Consider the following 21,914-nt stretch of genomic DNA (forward strand, 5'->3'; position numbering starts at 1 on the left):
CACATTAAGAGATTTGCAACAATAAGTGGAAAGGGAACTGCCAGGGAAAGTTGTGTGACTGTGGTGTCTTTCTGTACAGCACTCACCTTCCTTGGGATGATTTGTAGTGATGTGAGTTTTCCATGGAAGTAAGTGAGGCGAATGCTGTAGACTTTGCAGTGTAGCATTGTTAGGCCGCCGCACAAGACTTACAAGAACACACTAGCACTGTGACACACCTGTGGGATAAGCCTGGGGGCTCCTCTGTGACCTCTAGGCAGGTGGCACATGCAGTATGGATGAGATGGACAAAGACATGATTCATGTTGGGTTGGCTCAAGAAATGTTCACAATTTAAAACATCTAAAATACTTATGTAAATTGTCACTCAATATTTTTGAATCTTTATTGATCTCAAGGCACTGAAACCATTGAAAACAAAACTGTGCATCAAGGGGCCCTTTGCATGTGAGTAATGATTTAGAAAAACTCATGTTCTAGTCGCCTGTTGGAGCATTCCATTAAAAACAGACATGGATATCCTTCAAAAACCTACCTTTATGACATTTGAGACACACACCCCATAATTCCATCCTTCTGTGTTCCACCCATGACTTTGGGAAGTGACTAGGGTATGGGAATTAGAGTCCTCATGATTGGGGTTGGTGCCCTTATTAAAGGAGCTCAAGCACACCCACTCTTGTCCCTTTAGCTTTCTTTTAACATTTTCCTTTGAGGAATACTGTCATTTCCCGAAGCATTTCAGCTAACTTCATCAGACTTCCTTCAGTTCAGCTGTACCTTCCTTGAACTGTTACAGTCAACATTGCTTAAGAACCCAGGTCTGAGAAGGAATTGACATTGTATGTATAATTTGTTTTTGAGACTCTTGTTTGTTGAAGTTCAAAAGGATTCTTGTAGCTTTTCAAAGGGCTAGTATATTTAACACTGTGTCATGATTCCCACACCAGTTTCTTCTGTCACAACAGTTGGGAACACTGACATTTGTGCTGGTTAGTTTTTCCTGTCACCTCGATGGAATTTAGAAGCAACTGGAAAGTGGGTCTCAGTGAGAGATTGTCCAGGTCAGGTCAGCCTGTGGGAAGGACTAAGGGGAATTGTAGTGAATATTTTAACATGTGAGAAGACATCGTCAAATGTTAGCGACACTGTTCCCTGAGTTTGGGTCTTGAATTGCTTAAGGGTAGAGAAAGTGGGCTGAGCAATAGAGAAGCATGCATTCACTTTGCTCTGCTCTTGCTATGGATTTGACCCGACTACCTGCTTCAAGTTCCTACTGCCTTCACTTCCCTGCAGTGATGGATTGTAATCTGGTACTGTGAGTTTAAATAAACTCTCTCCCCATGAACTTGCTTTTTGTCTGTCTATTTTAATAGAGCAATAGAAAGAAAACCCAGACAATGCTGTACCTTGATAATATGGTTCAAATTAACTGATGCATCTGCCTAGTCTATATCCACATGAAATCTTATTTGCTGTCTTTACCGTGTGATTATAACCATATCTTGGGATTATGATCCAAAATAGCTTGATGGAAAATCTAAGATAAACTATATGATTGACAATATCATATGAGTAACACTATGAAGAAGGCAAAATGTACTGAGAAGGGAGGATAAAAGAGATTTATGGCAGGAAGACTCAATAAAAATATAAAAAAAGAGATCTTCAGTGACTTTCCACACATAAATTTAAAATGGTAGGATGATTAATAGAGAGAAGAGATGACTAACTACAGGAAGAAATGTTTATTTACTAGGAGGTAAGTTTCTTATGAGTCTGGATGCCTTCTTTTAATTAATACAATTTAATACATTTTAACATTTAAAATAGGAAGCTGGAGAGATGGTTCACTTATTAAAACTTCTTGATGTTTTCCTAGAAACCTGAATTCGGTTCCTGCACCCATATCAGGTGGATCACAACTACCTGTAACTTCAGCTCCAGAGGAATTTGATGCCTTTTTCTAGCTTCCATGGACATGCATATATGTGGCATACAATTACCCCCCCCCCCCCATTAAAAATCATTTAAAAAAGTGCCACCTTTTCAAGTTTTGATTTAAGATGAATGCAAACACCAGTGAGGCAAGCATAGTAAGACCCCTTGAAGAAGTGCATCAACACACACACACACACACACACACACACACACACACACACACAATGTGAAAATGACATTTGCGTTCTCAGACTTCCTGGATTTCTCCATTCATTTGACCTGGATATCCCCTTACAATCTCAAAATCTATTAAGGACTACAAAGAGCTTTAATACATGTGGATTATATCTAGTGGCATTTCCAATGTCAAAAGTTTAAATTAAGAATTTTCTCCATTGGAGAAATCTACTGTTTCCTTTATGAGTGGATAAATCTACTATTTCCTTTGTGAGTGGTTTATACTTGGAGATCGCCTCTGGGTTAGAAATGGGCCTTGTGTCCACTGCAATTCTCAGTACTGGGAACCCAACTGGTTTGGACCTGTGCAGGCCCTGTGCATGTGATAAGGCATCTTTCTTGAGCTGTATTTTACTTTCCTCTACTATTCTAAGAAGAGTCAGCCAATTTAACAATGATTAAGGCAAAATAAAAACCCATGAACTTGACCTCTCAAATGGTATTTGTACATAGTAGGGTCTGTATCTTCAACTCTTACTGTCACACACATTAGATCTATCTTTTCCTCAGGCACTGTGTTAAAGGCCCCTGATATCAGTTAGCATTCACCATACTCGAATAAACACAGTACTCCTAAATCTGGATGAAGTGCTGGTGTTTTGATCAAAGAGAATGCTGCCAAAATACTAAGAAAAGCATGCAGCACCTCACTCAACAGAAAGTAACTGCATTGTGATTTGTTTCTGTGACTAAGTTTGAATCAGGGCATTCAGTACATTTTATACAGGGCAAATGCACTTCTGCACATAACAGTGTGCTTTTCTGAGCAAGAAGAGGTTGATAAAATGACAAGGATGGAAAGAGAAGAAGCAATGCTTAACAGTGGATGCCTCAGAGAAGTGCTCCCTTTGGTTTGTAGCCAGGGGCACAGCAAGAGAACTAATGTCAGGAGGTCTGGGCTCTGGCTTCGCAACAGCTACAAGATAAATGAAATAATTTATGATGTATTAAAAAGATTTTAATTTTGACATGCTCACTCTATGTAGACCAGGCTGGCCTCCCACTGAAGGTCCTCCTTGCTTCAGTTGTCCAAATGTTAGGTGTGCAGATGTACACTATCATGCCTGACACTTAGATTTTTCATATGGCTTTCTCATTCTATAAACTGGTGTTTGTAACAACTTCCCTGAACATTATTTTAAAGAAAATGTTAGAAATAGGATATGAGAATTCTAAGGTGTTGGGTGCCTGGAGACACTGGTATTTAATGAGGTTGTATTCACTTTTTGGCCTTACTGGAGTCAGAAAATAATGCTAGGCATCTCATGCTACCAAATAAAATCTCCAGTGTCCAGAATGAATTGCGTCTTTGCCAAAGGAGTCCTCATGGTTCCTCTTGAAATATCACACTTTATTGTGAAGGCTATTGGTTACTCTCCATAACCTGATTGATGGTAAGGCCCTATTGCTGAAAACAATACTCACTTATGTCATCATACATGAAGAGTCCATCTGGTGCTCAACCAGAAGCGTCACTTCAACTAACTGGCTTTTATAGTGCTGGAAGATGTTTTGCGTACTACTGGAGGAGAAAGATAACGATCAATGTTACCCAATACAAACCTTGCGGCCTACAACAGGGACCCGCCTTGAAGATATACTGTTGCAATCATGACACAAATATTATGTGGGCAACCAAATGATTTTTGATTGGATTCAAGGACCACACCATAAGATGAAACCAAAGTGGCCAAAAGTCCATTGAGGGTGGTGCCATCCCCGGGCTGGTGGTTCTGAGTTCTATAATAAAGCAGGTGGAGTAAGCCATGGAGAGCAAGCCAGTGAGCAGCACTCTTCTGTGGTCTCTTTCATCAGCTCCTGCCTCTAGGTTTCTTCCCACTTTTAGTTCCTGTCCTGACTTTCTTCAGTGATAAATGGGAATGTGGAAGTGTCAACTCAATTAATGCTTTCCTTCCTCATATGTTTTGGTCATGGTGTTTCATTACAGTGATAGTAACCCTGATTAGAATGCTTACGAGAGAGAGAGAGAGAGAGAGAGAGAGAGAGAGAGAGAGAGAGAGAGAGAGAGAGAGAGACAGAGAGAGACAGAGAGAGACAGAGAGAGAGACAGAGACACAGAGAGAGACACAGAGAGAGACAGAGAGACAGAGAGAGACAGAGAGAAAGACAGAGAGAGACAGAGAGAGACAGAGAGAGACAGAGAGAAAGACAGAGAGAGACAGAGAGAGAACCTGAGTGGTGGGTAGGAGGTAGGACAGTGAATAAGATCTTGAAGGAGTTGGGAAACATTGTATTAAAAAAAAAAACAGAAAAGAAAATCAAGCTAACAATGCTTATTTTATTCATTTGTCCAAACATTTTCATTTTGCTATAGATCCTGCATGTAAACATTTTCCCCTTTTTTCTCCCCAGTGGTAAAGAAAGTCAATTTTTTTGGTGACCACTTAAAAAGAAATGTATGTTCTCCTGAGGCAGCTCTATTAAGTAACATGGAGTGTGATGAGAACAGTGGCACCACTTAGCTGCAATGGCGAGAACACAGGGAGGCAGAGAGGATACTGTTATATATTGGTGCACGCTGGAGGTCATATCAGTCCCTTGGAGGAAAGAAACAAGAATATAAAGGGTAGAGGTCCGCTGGGAAAATCGGTCCTTCAACTGACCAGAGGCTGTGGGTACTGTAGCTCTTTACCTTAAGAGACCAGTAGTTGGGCTATAACATGTTTAGATGTTTTCAGAGAAAGAAAATAAGCTCATTAGATTTTATTGAACAACTGTATGAGCTGTGGAGAATATGCTTGGTATTTTAGCGGTTTAATGGCAAGTTTGTGTGAAATCAATTTGGGTGAGGATTCTTGGCACAGGAATCGAGTGTTTACACATCCTATTTCACTGGGCATGACAAGAGGAACCTATCAGAACCATCTGTTCCTGCCCAGCAGAACAGACTCAGAGTTGAAAAGAGGACAGACACGTCTATGCTTGCAAACTAGTCCTTGAGTACGGGTAAGGCAAAACTTACGTGGTTGCCTTTGGCACTCATATTTTTATTGACTCTTACCTTTAGCACTCATCCTTTCACTGACGGTTACCTTTAGCACTCCATCTATTTATTGACCAAAAAGATGTGCACTAAATGTGATATACAGCTTAAAAAATTTTTAATTGTAGTCTACTCAATTTTAAAAATTTTATTTTTGGTAAATATGCTTCCATTGTACATATTAACAGGATGTAATGTGATATCTATCATGTGCAGACAAAATTCAACCCATCTCCTATTGTACATTTCTAGTAATTAATAGTCTACAGTCACATCATAATTTTCAAATATTGTATTATATTTCATCCCAATAGGCTAGCCTCTGTAGTGTTGGAAGGTACTATGCATGTGTGTTACTAGATAAGAAAAGTAATCATTAATCTTACCAAGTTGTTAACTTCATGACTTACAATAACTATTGGCCTGAAAAGACATGTCCATTGGTGCATTAGTGGCATAAACATCAAGGGAGTTAACGATCAGCTTCTGATTGGATTTGAGTCCCACTCCATAAGATGAGATTCATACCTGCCACAATTGCTGGACCAAGACCCTAAACGTATACAGGTCACAGACCCTAAAAGAGAATCTATCACTACTGTTCTGCTAAATGGACACAGTGTTAGAACGACTTCTTATGACTTATCATTATATTTGTATATTAATGTATTCCCTCAACCATCATCAGATAAGTTTCTATTTGCAATTGATGGCGATTAACACCAAAACCTGTAACTAGACAATGAGTAGAGAATAAAGGGCTGTGGAATGCTCAGAACTAAATGGGATATCTACAATTCATTTCCATTTCTTCTTCCCAAGGCTCAAAGATTATTGTGGAGGAGGGGATGGAAAAAAATTGTAAGAGCAAGAGGTAGTAGATGGCTACAAGGCAACTGCCTTCTGGACATAGCAGGACAGTTACACACATGAGTACACAGTACTTGTCACAGCATACGCAAAATTTGTGAAAACTCAAGACAGACCAAATCTTGTCATAGAAAGGGGAGTTGACCACAAACTTTCATCCCTAGCTGTGGAGTTATTGTCAATTTATATCTGCTGGGAGAGAAGAGTCAGTTTATTTTAAAAAATGTTGTCCCCTCTATATTGAGTAGGTTCCAGAGGAAGATCACATATCCAAGAGTATATGAGCAGTTAAAGTTGGACTTTGTACGTGAAAAAAAGTGGACACAAGGATGGGTAGATAGGTTTAGAAATGGGGTAGGTCTAGGAGAAGTTGGAAGAGGTGGTGAACATGATCAAAATTCATTGTACTGAATTCTCAAGAAACTAAAACAAATAAAAACCCTGTCTATGAGTGAGGATACACCAATCTGCCTTTTTGTGTCAGGATTATTTACCCCAACATAATGTCTTATAGTCCCATTCATTCTGCTGCGATAGACAGGATACTATCCATGTGCATAGTATGGCTTTTACCTTTCTCAAGCCTCTAAAGTCAATGGTAATTAAAATGGGTTTTCTGTTTTTGTTTGCTTCTGTATCAGTATCCCTTCTAAGGACATTTAAACTCAATAAGCTGAAACAAATAGCTACACGTTTTGTTTCAACTTATATCCTTCAACATCTTCTTTAGCAATTTCAGTTTATTTATTATTTTTTCCATATGTGGTTACAGGGTCACCTACATTGTCCCTTCTGTCATGATGATCTGATTAATGTCACTGTATTTTGGAAAATTATGTGGTGATCATCCAATGGCTTTTGACTACCTAAATTTTGTTTAGCTTTAAGAAATCATTTCAAAAGAATGTTTATAGCTTCAGAGTAAGCATATTCTTAGTGAGTAAACATAGTCTTCTGAGCTCAGCTTATCTGAGATCTGATTAATGTGTGCTTTCATTTAGATACCAAGTGCTTTATAGCACAGTTACATCATTGGGCCTGATATAGCTTGGTGTTTGCTTTCACCCTTCATTCCCCATGACATTGATTTATGATAATTATACTGTACCATCTTCTTTAAGATAGCTGCATATTTAGAGATATTATTAGAGTAAATTCTGTAGTATATACATGTCTAGTATAACTGCTAAGACTTGTTTCTTGGGGATTAATGAAAAAGAAGGGTCATTAAATATTAATGTTATAATGAAGTTGATTTAATTTTAAAATCACTTTTAATCCCTTTTCCCTATCAAAAGGCATTATTTTATTTTTTAGTTCTTTGAGTTTTGATCATATTCACCCTCATTCCCATATCTATTCCAAAATCCACATATTTTCCTTCTCACCTGGTTGTGTGTATCCCCCGAGATACCTCCATCAAGGCCAACTTATTCTATCCAAATATTCTTGGATGTGTGGTCTTCTGCTAGAGTGGTCAATTTCAGAGTCTTCAATCTTTGAGAAAATTGACTCTTCCTTCCCCAGCAACTAACAATTACCAACAGCTCTTCTGCGGGTGGCAGGAAGGGCATCATGTCCAGTTTCCCTCTTCATGCTGAGATTTTGCCTTGCTTGGTCTTGTACAGGTCTTGTGCATTCTGCTTAACTGCTCTGAGTTCACATGAGCTGTAAGCCATGTCTAGAAGCCACTGTTCCTTGTCGTCATTTACTGCCTCTGGCTTTAACACTCTTTCCACCATTTCTTCTGCTTGATTGCCAGACCTTCAGAGGAGGGAGTGAAATATATCAGTTCCCTTTAGGGATAACGGTTCTGCACTCTTCTCCGAGCTTTGGTCAGTGGTACATCTCTGCATCAATCATCATCTAAGGCAAACAGAAGCTTCTCTGGTGAGCATTGACAGGTACCTGAAAACACTGTTGTGATCAGTTTAAGCTAAGTTATGATGCAGTGTCAAGTGATCACAAAAACTCTTCAGGTGACTTTAGCAGCAGAGATGTATTTATTACTGTGTCATACATTGAGTGTGGCTAGGTGAGAGCTCTCTTCTGTGTTCTCTTTATTCTAGCTGGGACAGAACATTAGTTAATGCCACAACTGTACACAAAAGCTCCTGGATTTGGGTCAGTAGGTGGCCCTGACAATTCGATTCACATTTTATTGGCTGTAATAAGTCACATGACTGTGCTTGATATCCACAAAATGAGTGTCATAATCCCCAATATGCTAGGCAGGAGGTATGGAGGGTTGTAAAAAATTTTGAAAAAAGTATTTCAACATATTCTAGGATCACTGTATGTCCTCAGACATACATACATACACGCATTATTGTAAAGCAATGAGCATGGTTTTCCTTAGAACAACTGCAAGAGATTTCATCTCTGAAGATTAAAGGTTTCTAACATTACACATTACTTACATACTGTGCATATTATTTGAATATCCTCCGGTCTCTGATGGTGAAATTCAGGCATGGTTAGAACTAGAGTAGGTCATTGCTGTGGTTTGGATACGTGTATTTCCCCAGATAAGTCAAGGAGTGAAACTCAATGTGATCATATTAAGAGGTCATATTTGGGGAGGCAAAGTTGTGAGTGCTCTGGATTCGTGAAAAGAGTGTGCACTAAACTCATGAACTGGATTGATAGAACTAGGCAGACATTTTCCTTTTCCACTCAAGTGAGGCTACACTTATAGGGCTTTGTCTGTGAACCAGTTTTGGATTTATCTGCCTCTAAAACCATGAGAAATAATTTCTACTACTCAGATTAAAGAATTTTTTAGCAGTAGCACGAATGTACAGAGACAATCATACACAATTTTATTAAAGGTTAATTTATAACCTAAAATTATAATTTATATGCTAAAATTTAGATTTTCTCTTGTGGTTCAAAGAGTAATACTGAAGGCCACTTCCTAGAAGATGACTTCCAGCAATAACAATATAATATATGTATTGTTAGGTGATGAACATTTTGGAGATGGAAAATTCACTTGGACACATATGTTTTTGTTTATATGATTAAAAAATATGTAGAAAAACATGGAGTAACGTAACTTCTGATAAGTTCACTTTGAGTTCTCATTGTCCTCCTAAGTGGATGTTGTTATACATGTTCATGATTGATGATTGGCTTAGCTGGACCACCTGCAATGCCAGCACGCCTGAGACAGGAAGGTCATGAGTTGGAGGCCAACAACAAAAACAAATCCTAATCCAAGAAAGCCTGGTTCAGTGCTTGGCTTAAACTAAATTGGTTGGGCATCTCAGTTAGTGAAGTTGTCCTAAAAGATGCTAAAAGATGGAGTGAGGGAGTCAGTTTTCACCATCTTTGTGTGTGTGTGTGTGTGTGTGTGTGTGTGTGTGTGTGTGTGTGTGTGTTCAATTTTGAATCTTATTTACAGCTTCCGAAGGTTCATTGAATTAACTTCACTACTTACAGCCAATTTTCACTGCTTTTATTTTCCAACGTTTTGGAAATGAAAGAACAGCTTCTTGAAAGAGTTGGAGCCTGGATGGGGAGACCTGGTGGCACTCAGAGGAAGGACAACAGGTTACCAAGAAGAGACTTGACACCCTATGAGCATATACAGGGGGAGGAAGTCCCCCTCAGTCACAGTCACAGGGGAGGGGAGTAAGGGGAAAACGGGAGGGAGAGAGGAATGGGAGGATACAAGAGAGGGGATAACCATTGAGATGTAATATGAATAAATTAATAACATTTAAAAAAAGAAAGAGTTGGAACCAAGCCTATATTCCTGCACATGGTTGTAACTCTAGTAATTGTAAGTGCAATGCCAGTATCTCCTAATGTACAAATAATATGCTCAGTATTATCTTAACTGAGTTCTTATTTTAATCTATTTAAAGTTTTGAGATAATTATGTCTAAAGGTGGTTAAGAAAACAAACACAGAACACAAACAAACAAACCAACAAACAAAAAAACTGCTAGAGTGTAGACTCAGGACATAGAAGTAGGTGGATTTCTTATAAATTTGAGGCCAGCCTGATGTACATAGCAAGTTACAAAACAGCCAGCCTGGCCTCAAACCAATGCACATAAAATTATTTGAAAACCTTTAGAATTATTTACTTTATGCTATATATGGCTGTGTAGCCTGTGTGTGCTTGGTGCCCAAAGATGTCAGAAGGAGGTGTTGTATCCCTACTGAGCTGCCAATTTGAGTGGTTGTGAGCTATTATGTGTGTGTTAGGAATAGGATTCAAGTCCTCTGCTTTAATAACAAGCTCTCTTAATCATTCAGCCATCTCCCCAGGCCCAAGATCTTGAAAGAATAACAAAGTAGAAATCATTTGGAGATCTAGGAAGAGATTAGGTGAAAGTGTGAATAGGTTGAGGGAGGAGAAAGGATTGAATGTTTGAGAAATTAAAATACAGCTGCATTTCAGAGTGTCAAGAAAAGTGGAAGAGAGAAGTGGACAGGAAGGCAAGATGGAAGCCAGATGATAGCTGTCTGAGTGCTGCTCTAAAGATTTAAGATTAACCAGGGATAAGTCAAGGGGACTTTTAGAGAATTTTAATGGGAGGCTTAGGATGTGCCAATGACCTCATAGCATTATACTGGGAGGTGATCTAGCATCCTTCACTGGTGTTCCCCTCATACTATGTAGAATATTTGAAGGTGATACTTGTTTTATTTAAACAAGGCAATGGCACAGAGATCTATAAGACCTTCCTCCAAAAATTCTGTGATTCAGGCTAAGGCTATATTTCAGGCACTGAAAGAATTGAGGGAAGACAGAAAGGAAACTCCACAGTGTACTTGGCATAATTGTCCAATGCTCTTGAGAAACCCAAGTGTCCCCAGAATGTTGACCAGGCTGGTGATTACAAGAAGTACTCTGTCTTTGAACACTGATCATGTCACATGGCTAAGTGTATAATATCTGATAATTACTCGTACTTAATTCATGTCAAACACTATTCCTAGGTTAGTAAATTAATCTTTAGGTTGCTGTATTTTCTGAAAATATTTTGAAAGCAAGACTCTCTTTGATATTACAAATGTAGACATGTAAAATCCATGTTGAATGTTAATTTAGTTAAACAATGAGTAATAAGAACAAATGAGGCCTTCAAACTTTCTGACAGTACATGAAAGATGACTGATGTACTTGATTGCTGATGGATGAGATTGGAGACACGCTACTGCCATACTCAAGAGTGAGGGGTGTTATATAAACCAGCTGGTCTGACAAGGGCTATTTCTGTTTAACTCAAGGAAGAGGGCATGTTTTTCTGCATGTCCTGAGAATGCAAAATGATGTGATTCCTGAAAGATAAAAGTGTTCTTACCCTCAGCAGGCTGTGGCTTGCCTAGTTGCTCTTCTTTTAACATTACTGCTGCAGAGTGAACACACCAAAGGAGAACCAGAGATTTTGATTAAGAAAACGACAAAACTCTGTATCTTTTGAGGATTATGAATACCCAGTATTTGGCAGAAAATTTTAGATTCACATTCTTCTGGCCTCAAGGCAAATGCTTCTTTAGTTAAAAATGTTGTATTGAATAGCAACCAAACCTTTATTGCTGTGACAGCATTAGCTTTAATAACTTGGATTCCATGATAAAACTTTGGCAGAGAGTAACATCTATCTATGCCCAAGACCATTTGCAAATGCCACTCTCTTTGTCAAGGTGTTACTCGCCATTCTTACTTTCTCCTTTCTGTAGTGCCTGACAGAAACCAACTACTTGCTGAATGAACCATGAGGGTTCATATTATGCATATATAATATATATTTTATTTTCACTGGACATGTAATTCACCACCACAAAAACTTCTCTTTGAAAATATTCATGTCAATAGTTTTTAGAAATTTTATAAAGTTGTGCAACCATTATTAGAAAACTCTGGAATGTTCTAATACCAGAACATTCCCATCAGGCTACAAAGAAAACCAAAACTCATTATTATCTATATCTCATCCCCTCCTCCCAGAGTCCCTGGCAAGAGACTAGTCTGTTTCCAGCCTCCATGAATTTGCCAATTCTGGACCTATAGATGCAAACATCCAACAAGAAGTCTTTAGTAGCTGGATGCTCCCACTTAGAATACTGTTTCAAAGTTCATCTTGCTTTGGTGTGTATCAGTTCTTTATTTTATTGTAGAATGATAATTTACTTTTTGAATATGCTGAGTTGTATGAAGCCTTTATCAGTCATTTCATATTTATGTGTTTGCACTTTGGATTATAACGAATAATATTGCTATAACATTTATGCACATGCCTCCATGTAGAACATAGGTTTATGGATTTTAACTTTTATTAAAAACTTATGAGCATAAATAGGTTTATTAAATTACTAAATTACTATAATATAAACAATCAAAGTACATTAAAATACCATTAACAATTGATTTTACCCCTTTATAAGACACCACTGGCTATTTTTATAATACATTTTAATGATAAGAATTCTCTCCTATATTCCCTATCTTTCCTTTTCTTGTCCTATATAAAAACATATATGATATGAACACATGGATTTCTATTATATGATTTTTAACTGTTGATTACATGGCAATATTTTAAAAATTATTGCACTGACTCCGTCTCTGCTTCCTCCTCCCTTTCTCACCTTCCCTCCCTTCCTTCCCCCTTTTTTGTCTCTTCTTCCCATTCTTCCCCCTCTCCTTCCATCCTCCCATCTCTCTGTCCTCTTTGACAGCATTTCACTAGTAGCCAAGCCAAGACTCAAGTCTAGAACTCTCTAGTTGTAGATGGTTGTGAGCCACCATGTGGGTGCTGGGGACCTTAAGAAGAATAGTCAGTGCTCTTAATCTCTGAGCCATCTTTCCAGCCCTGGTCTAGAACTCTCACTCTCCTCCTCTATTTAGTCCCCTGAATGTTGAGATTACAACTGTGTGCTAAGTTGCTTTGTCAGAATTACATTTCTCTATACTGCAATTACATATTTACGGAAAATTATTGGGATATATTTCTAATTTCCCCCTTTCATTCTATTTCCTATCCTCTACTAGGTATTTGGAGTAATGGTCATTAAGATGTCTCCCAAAATGCATTTATAATATATGTGGAACCCCACAATGCTCAAGAATGAAGGAAATCGTAGAGGTCAGTTGTGATGTACTAAAACAGGTGACACAATGCTTCAATATAAAGTTGGTTTCAAATAGTGACTATAATTTCAGTTCTTCCCTCTCCCCACACCCCAAGACAGGGCTTCTCTGTGTATAGCCTTGACTGCCTTGGACTCACTTTGTAGAACAGGCTGGCCTCAAACTCACAGAGGCCTGGCTGCCTCTGTTTCCCCAAAGTGCTTGGATTACAGGTGTACACTACCATGCCTGCCTTATAGTTTCAGTTCTTAAGCTTTCATATATAGCCACTTTGTTATATTCCTGAATTAATAGTTTGGGAACCTTAAGAGAACAATAGGGATATGTAAGACTTTAAAAACTTTTATATTCTCTATCATAAAATTGGGAATTTTATGGGAATTTCAAAAAAATTGAAAAGATGCACATTTTCCCCTGCCAGCTCAAAACTTTGTTAGTGAAAATCTATGTTTTCTGAAATTATAAAAACTTCAAAAGTCTTCAAAAATCCTAATCTAAAATCTAATGATGTTATCTCATTAGATATTCATAGGTCATGTCCAAAGAGTAGAATGCATTAGTTTTGCCTGCTGGGTCCAATCATGATATTGCAGTACTGTTGTTTATACTGTCTGCAGCTGAGTCACAGTAGTGTCACTATCTTATATCGGCAAACCAAGTTTGTTCCAGTTTTAAAAAATATCAGTAATTCTGCTTTTAGTCAGAGTGTGAAACAGAAATACTATTTCCCAGTAAAAGAAACCAGGAAGTCTTTTATATGAACTCAGCCGGGAGCACCTGGGTGGAGCAGATTTCAAGGAAGCCTCAGAAACCCTCATGCTCTTAGGAAAAGATTTCAGGACCCATCCATCTTTAAAAAGCCATTTCTTGGTCCAATTCTGTCACAGTTTGACTTTAATGAAGATTTTTATAGAGGTGTATGATGGTTACTCCTCATTGTCAGCTTGACAAGGTTTTCTCATCGTAGAAACCAACCCCTGTAAACATTTCTGTGAGGGAGCTTCTAGATCAACTTAATTGAAGAGAAAGACCTACTATGAGTGTGGGTGGTACCATTTTATGTGCTGGGGTCCTCACTTCATAAAAAGGGGGAAAAAGCTGGGTACCAGCATTCAGTATCTCTGCTTCCTGTGGATGCAACATGACCAATTGCCTCATGTCACTGCTAACGTTCCTTTCCCACCATGATGGTTTGTATTGCTTTGACCTGTAAGTCAAAGTAAATTCTTTTCCTGTCTACTTATGCCTTATTAGGTGTTTTGTTACAGCAACGGTTATAAGTGCCTACTACATTGCAAGTACTTACATTCATCAAAACATTAAAAATTAACTCATTATTGTAAGATATTAGGGGATCAATGTCCTAAATTGAAAATCATCTGAAAGAAGAGAAAGATAGTGTTCTGTTTGCCTCTATGCAAACACATTCTCAAACGATGGAATGATAAAGTGGCTCTCAGTTCCCTTTTGTGTGGATTGGAGTAAGAATTGCCTCTCTAGGCTCTGTGTTTGAATCTTAGTCACCATGGAATGGGACTACTTGGGAGGGATTAGGAGGTGTGACCTTGAGTGCCACCAGGACTGTTGGTGAGGGAGGTTGCATTGCTGCTTCCGTGCTACTTGCTCTTGGAGCACTGTGGACTAGAGCTGAGTATGTGGCTGCCATCATGCCACATTATGGGTGGTGTGGAGGAGAAACCAAGGTAGATGTTGGGAACCTAGGAACTGCTGCTGGTAAAGCAAGAGTTAGACAGGGCATTCAGTAGCTGGGCGGTGGTGGTGCACACCTTTAATCCCAGCGCTAGGGAGGCAGATAGATCGCTGTGAGTTCTAGGCCAGCCTGGTCTACAAAGCAAGTCCAGGACAGCCAAGGCTACGCAGAGAAACCCTGTCTTGAAAAACCAAACCAAACCAAACCAAACCAAAACAAACCAAAACGACAAAACAAAACAAAACAAACCAGAACAAACAAACAAAAAATCCTCAACAACAACAGAAAGGACATTCAGTTACTATGGGCCCTTAAGAACTGTATGGATTGCCAGCAATCCTCCAGGTGCCTTTGTGGAATTTGAAGATCCTAGAGATGCAGAAGAGGCAGTTAGAGGACTGGATGGGAAGGTGATTTGTGGTTCTTGAGTGAGGCTTCAACTATCTACAGGCGTGCCTCGGAGGTCTCATTTTGATAGGCCACCTGCCTGTCGTCCCTTTGATCCTAATGATAGATGCTACGAATGTGGCGAAAAGGGACATTTATGCTTATGACTGTCATCGCTGTAGCCGTTGAAGAAGAAGCAGGCCACGGTCTAGATTACATTCCCGACCCAGGGGAAGATGATACTCTCGCTCATGCAGCGGGAGCTGGGGTAGGAGCTCAAGAGCATCAGCATCTCTTCGATGATCAAGGTCTTGTTTTGGCTCAGCATTTTCTCACTATGCTCCCCTCCCCCTCTTTTGAAGTGAGAGTACGTGTTCTGTGCCATTGTATGTTGGAAGTACGTGATCTGCTTTTTTATTTTTATTTTGCAGTGGATTATAGTTAAGAGATCGCCTTGAATCTCAGAAAAGACTTTGAAATTTGGACTTTTAAACAGTATTGAGACTGTGGTAGACTATGTGGTCGTTTGAAGTTGGAAAGATTGTATTTCTGGGAACTGGTAAATTAAAACAGGTGGAGACACAGTTGAGACTTAGTATAACTTTGCACTTCTTACTTATTTAATTAAAGCAAATGGAGAGAGATGGAAAGAGAGAGTGGAAGCCAAAGAAAGTGATCCTGCAGGATATCTGAGATAGCCCAGTGTTTTGGAAAATCTACTAATATAGCATTACTTTAAACTATTGCCTTTATTTTTTTATCTTTTATTTTTTATTTTTAATATTTTATTAATTTATTCATATTACATCTAAATTGTTATCCCATCCCTTGTATCCTCCTATTCCTCCCTCCCTCCTCCTTCCCCCCTACTCCTCTCCCCCATGTCTGTGACTGAGAGGGACCTCCTCCCCCTCAATAGGCTCATAGGGTATTGAGTCTCTTCTTGGTGACCTGTTATCCTTCCTCTGATTGCCACCAGGCCTCCCCATCAAGGGAATGTGGTCAGAAATGGGGCACCAGAGTTCGTATGAAAGTCAGACCTCACACCCAAACTATTGCCTTTAGATGTTAGACTTTGATTTTATAAGATGAGAGAGACTATCACTGTTTGAAGAATTATGAGGAGCCCACATCAAAGAGGACTCGTCTCTTCTTTCTTTGTCAGAGAATTAAGTTCTTGCCCCAAACTTGTATGTACTCACTAAGTATCTTAGTCATTATCCTATTACTGTGAAGAAACACCACAACCAGGTCAACTTATACAAGAAAACATTTAACTGGGGTCTTACAGCTTCAGAGGCTTAGTCCATGATCCTCAAGCAGGAACTGTCATGGCAGGCAGGAAGGCAGATCTGGTGCTGAATAAACAGATGGAGATTACATCCTGATCTGTAGGCAACAAACAGGAAGAGAGAGACACTGGGCGTGGTTGGGTTTTTGCAACATCAAAACTCACCCCCAGTGACACACTTTCAACTAGGCCATGCATACTGTAATAAGGCCATACCTTAGAATCCTTCTCAAAGAATTTTACTGCCTGGGAATCAAGCATTCACACATATGAGCCTATGGGGACCCCTTTTCTTTTAATCCATCTCAATGGAAAAAAAAACCCTTACACACTTCTGATAGGCCAGTGGCATATGCATCTGTTTTCTACCTGAGGATTCATTTCAATAGTCTTCTTGATTATGGGAGATGAAATTCTCCTTGTAATGGTATACCATCTACTTGGTGGGAAATATGATGGCAAATACTATTTTTCTCCGTCTTTGTAAACTTCTAAGGGAACCATGGCACACTGATGACACACAAAAGACTTTATAGAGTGACACACTGGCAATTGCTCTTTTGAATGAGACAAAGGGTGGGAAAAACATGGGAGAGATGAGGATAGGACTCAGCCTGAGGAAGTTCCACAAAGTTTAAAATTTATTTTTTGAGACTGAAAGAGAACTGGAGAAAAGGAATGGCCACAATTTGAGGTTATGCTTCATCCTGGGGTGATTACTTTGCATGGGGGCCTCTTTCTACCACATGTGCTGTGATGCTCAAAAAAGTGTGTACTTTTGATGTGGTTATGATTGGTCATGTGACCCACGGGTCTAGAGTTTTTCTTCTCTATTGTAGCATGAATAAAGTCTAGACTTTGTAATTTTGGTTTCCAAGGAAATAATAGGAAAGGTCATATATTGGCTTAAAAGTTTTGTAAATGAAATCATAATATTAGCACGGTGGCAGAATTCATATGTGCCATTGGAACCAACATTTCCAGAGAGTAGTGGAAATGATTCAGATGATTATGTTTGTGATGGTGGAAGCAACAGTCAGATGTAATTAAAGAAGCCAAACATCCTAGTGACTAAGAGTGTAAATGAGATTTATGGAAGGGTCATGTCTCTGGTGTTGCTATATTGAGTTCAGCATTTTGGGAAATTGCATTAAGCAGGCTGAATCTTCTCAACACATGATGAGCAGTAGGTAATTTACCCTTCACTCCTCCTACCAGTCTCACAGACTGCTATTTACTGTCACAATTCTCCATGCTTGGAAATAACTTCATCTAGGCTATTACATGATTGACTTTATAGTCAATTAGGATTGGATTTTATTTACCTCTAAAGCTGAGTCTTTTCCCTCTTCAAGATCCAACAGGAGACTTTGCCTAAAAGGGAGGATGTGTGCTGGCATTAGCACACTGGATCTTTTCCTTTCCTTGCTCCCTCCACTCCTTTTTCATTCCCTCACTGTGTGCTCACATGTTCTTCCTAAGATGTGACTAACAGTTTCCTCATCTATTTGGTTTCTTACAAGGCAAAGATATAGTACACAGGTCATAGTCTCTGTAGCAGAGTTCCCTCACAAAGGCTCCTTTTTTTTTGCTATAGACAACACATCTCTAGGCTCCACAGCAGGGTGCTTCCATTAACTTAAGGTCTAGAAGGTGAATAGCCATAAACTTCAAGCCATCATGTCTCTTTCCAACAGGACAGCTCTTCTGTGACACTTGACAGAGTCACTAGTTTAAAAGATGCTTTCATGCAATGTCAGCTACCAAGATTCTTGGGGTGACAGAAGCTGCCCATGTGTGTGTTCTTCATGAAAGGTTTCAATAGAGAGAAATCATATTCTTATAACCTCTAGACAGTACATAGCATCGAGGCAGGAAAGAACACTCCAGAACTCTAAAAGATAGCACATGTGGCTACAGGGTTTGGTTGAGTGAAAGAATACACACTTCCATAAGTTGTTTTCATTTTACTCTCACGAAATAAAACTAAGAGGCACTTTTAATGTCACATGGGACAGAGCCATTGGCATCAGATCTTTTGCACATTTGAATGTAGGCAGACATGATTTTGCAAAACTATAAATTCTGTACTTAGTTTAGGAAAGCGCATTTCAGACTGAGGTTAACACAGTATTTAAGTTAATGGAAAACATGCTTCTGCTGAAAAGCGCGTCCACCAAAATTGCTGGATTCTTTACAACAATCTGTTTCTGTTTTGAAAAAAAGTTGTGCTGTTGTGTGACCTAAATATTCATGTTTTCCTTATTCTTTCACTTGTCTGCTTTCATTTGTGAATCTCCAGGTATATTTAAATAAATGGCACAGGATCAATTCAGATGAAAATGTTTCTTAATGATATATATATTTAAAACATTTATTTTTGTGTTATGAGTGTTGTGAGTGTTTTGCCTGCATATATGTATGTGTGGTGCATGTATGCAGTGCCTGGGGGAGGTCAGAAGAGGCTGTGGGATGCCCTAGAACTGGAGTTACAGATGGACATGAGCCACCATCTTAGTGTTGGGAGCTGAGTCTGGATCCCCTACAAGAGGATCTTGTGATCTTAGCAGCTGGGATATCTCTCAAGCCATCAGTGATATATACATCTTTAATGATTCATAAAAACACAAAAGAACATTAAAGTCTGAGCTTAATTTCTATGTAGAAAGCATGGATGCCCACTTTTTGTAATCAAATGATGTTAGAACGAAGAGAAAATAGTAGATGGTCTTAGCGAGTTGTTGTCCTGCGTGAATTGGCTTTCAGTGAGTCACAAATTATCCTGATGATTATAGGAGTAGCCACTTCCTCTCATGCCCATGGGTCTCAGAGGGAGATTGGTTGATCTGATCAGTACCTGTTGAAAGCAGGGTCTAAGTGTACCTAGTTTCTTCGACTTGAGCCTCTCTGTGTATGGCAATTAATGTGCTCACTTCACCAAGTAGAAGCTGCTAGGGGAAGACTTATTTACCCTACAAACTGAAGAGGATAAGTGGGATGATACTGTAAGTTTAGAGTGGCTTCATTCTTATTTCTACCTGTCTCTCATTGGCTAAAGTAGGTCACATGGCACATTTGTTACTTTTTCTGTTGTGGTCATATCATAGCGTGACCTAAGCAAATGAAGGGAGAAGGGGTTTATTCTGGCTCACAGTCTATTGTAGCAGTGGACATTTTGATTGTAGGAGGATGAGGTGGTTGGTCATAGCACATTGATAGCCAAGGAGCAGAGAGTAACAACTGTGTGTTTTCCGTCAGATTTCTCCTTTGTATTCAGTCCTGGACCCCAGCACCCAGCAATGGTGCTGCCCACACTCAGGGGTATCTTTCACTTTAATTAGCTTAGTCTAGATAACCCTCCTACAGGTGTGCTCAGGCTTTATCTGTTTATTGGTTCAAGACCTGTCAAATTGACAATATAAACCATCACTCGTGGCTACATCTAATGTTAACATGATGAAAATATTTAGCAGGAAGAACTGAAAGAAAGATAGAAATGTGGAGACAAGGAGACAAGAAGAACCAGGAAATAATAATCTAGTTGCTCAGAAGCCCAAGTCATTCTTGTAAGTGGAGATGTTCCTATTACATGCTTCTGCCTTCTTGACAAAGGTGGGATGGGTTGGGTTGATGTGGGTGTGGAAGTGGGGAGCTGAAGGTGGGGTGAGGAGAGGGTAGGGGTAGCACATTGGAACAAGGAAAGCAGCTGCTCCAGTAGTATCTTGGTCTGACTTTAGGGACTCAGAGTCCTTGGTGTAGCATGGATTCCTGGGTGCGATTGGGAACAGATTTTCGATAAATGTGCAAATCTATTAATGTAAACAATAAAAATGAATAGAATGTAATCAGAAAAGCCCTAAAGATTCAGTTGACTAGATTTCTAGTATTTACATGTTTTTAGCACATACAAATTAAAAAATAAAATGCAACTGAAGTCTGGATTCCGAAAGGCCCTATTTTATTACAACAAAACTGCAATATGTGCAGTGCATGCAATGTGTGTGTTTGAACCGGACAGAGTTAAAGAAAAGAGAAATATTGAATGTGGTGAAACACATTGTTCATACTCCTTAAACCTTAGGCCTGTGTTGTGGTTTTACTGCTGGTGAGTAAGAGAAAGTAAACACTCAGAAACATATGACACAATTTATACAGTGCATGTATGCATATTTATCTATGGCTTCATCTGAGCCCAAAGAGAAATTAGAAAAGTTTTGTAGAGACCACAAGTCTTTTGCATATAAGTCAAAATGTCTGTTCTGTGTGGCTTGGGATTATAAGTAAAGCTCCCATATGGAAAAAGGTTTTTTCTCCTCTTTGTACACAAATGAAGGAACCAAGTGTCCAAGAACCCACTGAAAGACTGGGCAGCACTGACTCTGAAACGTCTAAGTCCTAGTTTGTGCACATTTTATGTTGCAGCATAATGATTTTGTTTTTGCTTGGGGTTTTAGGGTTTCATGTGAGATTGCGTTTATGTACAATGTAGATATGTTCATGTATGTATGCATATATGTATATGTGTGTACATGCTTGTATTGATTTGCAGATGTTACTAGGCTGTTACTAGTTGCACATCTTACTAGAAGCGTGGATGATGGACTACTGCTCTCCCAGTGAAATCAGAGAAATGCCAACTCTCTTGAAGCAGATGCCAAACCCACATAATAATGATTATATGTTTGATTTGTACAATTTACTTCCTTCAAAATGTCCTTTCGAATGAGGCCCACACTGAAGTGAGTGATTGTACTGGTGGCTGCCAGTGTTGGGTTAGGCCAACTTTACCTTCCTGTCTGCTGTGGCGAACACGGTGTGGGTGCGGCAACAGGAGCAGCTCATCCTGAAGAACAGACGATATGTTAAGATAAGGGTTGTCCTGAAATGTTGAACTGCTGTTCTTTCCTGTGGGCCCTACGGTGGGATCTGTGATGTCTATAATGTTCTGTTGCCATAGATGCCTTGTGGTCCATGAACTGTGCCACAGAACTCCTAGACTCAGCCTATAGGATGGAATTTTTTCATGGCAACGCTTCATTTGGCTTTTTACAATGCTTCAAATGTTAGTTTTAAACTAACGTTTTGAAATTGGAAGCTCCAAACAGGACTCCCCGCCCCCCAGAAATGGATTTCTGGCTCCTTTAAAAAAAATCAGGTTTGAAAAAAAAAATCAGGTTTGGGAACCCTGAACTCACATTATCACACTGCAGGATATGGCTGCTAAGCAGTTGCCATCCTCCTTAACAGATGTTACATTTATCATTCAGTTCGTTATTTCCTTTAATAGGATATTATATCTCTCTCTCTCTCAATGTCTTCATCAAAATGTGCCAACGCATGAGACAGCTGTACCTTAGAGTCA

The 21,914-nt window shown here is 39.2% G+C and overlaps 1 long non-coding RNA gene across 1 annotated transcript; it reads right to left on the reverse strand.

The window, feature by feature from the left end:
- Window positions 1-7,399: 7,399 nt before the first annotated feature.
- On the reverse strand, window positions 7,400-21,467 carry LOC311608331. The gene is made up of 3 exons (XR_014782910.1): window positions 21,341-21,467; window positions 16,551-16,650; window positions 7,400-7,816 (listed from the first exon to the last, which is right to left on the reverse strand). It is a non-coding gene; the product is annotated as an uncharacterized lncRNA (long non-coding RNA).
- Window positions 21,468-21,914: the final 447 nt, after the last annotated feature.

The sequence above is a fragment of the Acomys minous genome (assembly GCF_964271855.1).
Source record: "Acomys minous genome assembly, chromosome: 11".
NCBI lineage: Eukaryota > Metazoa > Chordata > Mammalia > Rodentia > Muridae > Acomys > Acomys minous.